The sequence below is a fragment of the Chenopodium album genome, chromosome 11 (assembly GCF_948465745.1).
Source record: "Chenopodium album chromosome 11, dcCheAlbu1.1, whole genome shotgun sequence".
Lineage (NCBI taxonomy): Eukaryota > Viridiplantae > Streptophyta > Magnoliopsida > Caryophyllales > Amaranthaceae > Chenopodium > Chenopodium album.
The window spans coordinates 47,107,486-47,110,253 of NC_137844.1; positions in this window are offsets into that span (position 1 = coordinate 47,107,486).

Below are 2,768 nucleotides of genomic sequence, written 5' to 3' on the forward strand. Positions count from 1 at the left end.
CATATTTCATAACATGTTATCAGCACCATTCTCTAACCAATCGGAAAATTTACAAGATCAATCTTTGTAGACGTGATTAATTGCTAATTGCTACTACTTGATAAAGTGAAGAAATAAGATAATCAATTGTCATGGGGTCTAGATATCAATCCTCACCGAGAACAAATATAGGGGTATAACCATGTAACTCTTTAATTTGTTTGTTGATATGCCAATTTGCTACTGACAAATCATGACTGATGCATAATCTATTGTTTTATTGAATTGATTAAATAGCTTGTTGTACATATAATTTCATGATTATTATGCTTGAATATTTCTACTGTACTAATTGATGCTTATTCTCAACATATTGAGATTAATTAATTATATGTGACTAGAGTAGTTAATTCTCATATATTTTTATTTAACCTCTATTAATTAAGGAAATTAGTATACTGTTGTTAATGATTAATAGTTATCATTGATACTCTTTATAATAAATCATTATATAAGCTTGATTAGATGATGGTTGATATTATTGTACAAGAGTTTAATGATTCTGTTTTTTTTTTTTCGAAAACGTAATTTGATAACTTTATACATAATAAAGTTCAACGCGTTTTTGGTGCGGCCAACGCACGGTGCGACAAGATGCTACGTCAGTAACCCCTCTAGTAACCCCTAAAGTAACCCCTCTAGTAACCCCACTTAAGTAACCCCTCAAATAACCCCTTCAGTAACCCCTCAAATGACCTCCCAAGTAACCCCTTTAAGTAACCTCACTTAAGTAACCCTTCAAGTAACCCATCTAGTAACCCCCAACCTACCCATCTAGTAACCCCTTAAGTAACCCCCGGCCTAGTAGCCCTTGACCCACTACCACCCCTAATACGCCACTAGCCCCACCCCCAATACGCCATTCCACCACCACCATACACCAAACCCATAAACAAACATAGATCCAACCGAACCCACAACCAAATTGTAAAAAAAAAAAAAATTAAGTCAAACAAATACCTTTAAAATTAACAATGGCTTCGAATTTCACTTCAAATATGGCTAAAAAGGCCAAATTCGACCATGAAAATTCCAGATCTAGAGTTTTTATGGCCGAATTTGGCATTAAAAATCTTTAAGTTGTTTTCTGGCGACAATAACGAGGAGCTCCGACCTTGAAAATTCGAACTCAACTTCTCATCAACGATTATCTCTTCATCAAAAAATTCAAATTCTAGAGAAAAAGAAAAGAGAAGAGAGAGAAGAGGGAGAAAGAAGTAACCCTAACTTAGAAGTAGAAAAGAGGATAGAGAAAGAGGAGGGAGAGAAGAGAAGAAAATAATTATTTTTTTTTCAATATTGTGCCACGTATGAAACTTTATTAATAAAGTTAGCATCTTCTTTATTAGAGATAAGAATTGATAAAGTCAACTATATATTTAATTTGCTATGCAAAAATATTATAGAATCATATCTATCTATCTATAAATAAACTAAAGGAACAACCGCTGATGTCATTACTTTCCATATGTCAACCTCTTATAAAAAAATTTCCCGCCAAAACTAATATGGCATCATTATATTTTTTTTCAACATAAATAAAAATTTAAAAATGATAAATTAACTATACATTTCTCTAACAGATTTTATATTTAAGTTGACTAATTATGCAAGATTGGAAAAATTAAAGGAAGGTCAAACTATTTCATTTTCTTATAAACATTATCTTTTTCTCCTACTCCGTATATTTTATACAAATTATATGAATTGGGGCTTCCACTCTTTATTAATTTCTCAATTTATTAGATGTTAATTAAATTATTTGTACTACGTATGTACATATTACACACAAATAAGCTAAATATTATTGTTAAAATCGTAAAATAATATCTAAATCGTGCATCGCATGAGCCTAATCTAGTAAATATACTAAAGTAGCAACCGCTGACGTCATCTTTCCCCCAAACCTGTACACGTGTCGGCTTATTATGAAAAAAATTCCCGCCCAAAAGTGTATGATGGCTTATTTTAGGAAAAAAAAAATTATCATGTGATAGTTTAGATACGTTGTACCTAAATAAATCATTTAGAGTTACAGCAGTAAACTATTATTTCCTAAAATAATGGGATTTGAATTGGTATAGTTGTTTTTGTATTTATCCCAAGTTAGTATACATTTTACATAAATCAATAATTTAAATTAATAAAAATAAAATGACTACCATTTTCCTAAAAGGTAGGGATATTAACGGATAATTGTTTTTCTACTTCGAATTCATATTAATGATTGGTTTGCTTTTAAATAATGATTAACCATATTGCTGGTGTTGCTTCTTAATACAAGAATTTTGATTTTTATTTTTTTCAAATCAGAATATTTTCTTAATACAAAAATTTTGTTTATGTGTGTTTTTTTTAAAAATTTTTAAAAAATCATCAACCTTAATATTTTGACATACTATTGAATATGTTGTTGTTGATATTTTTTTTCCTTTCAAAGATTGATAAATTGAACTTTGTAGTATTTCTCTGTATTTGATAATTTGGGTGTTGTTTCATTTAATTTTAATTTGGCCACTACAGGTCAATTATATTGAAAGCGTTGATTGTATTATTAGTAATATATCACTTAACAACATAGGCTTATGATTTTATCAATGACAAAAATGTACAAATATTAAAGTAAAATTAACATTATCTACCCGATTGATGTGTGATTTTGTCATGCATTATAAACTTAATACGAAGTACTATTTTAAGAAATATCTTAATTAGTTATCAAACGCCTC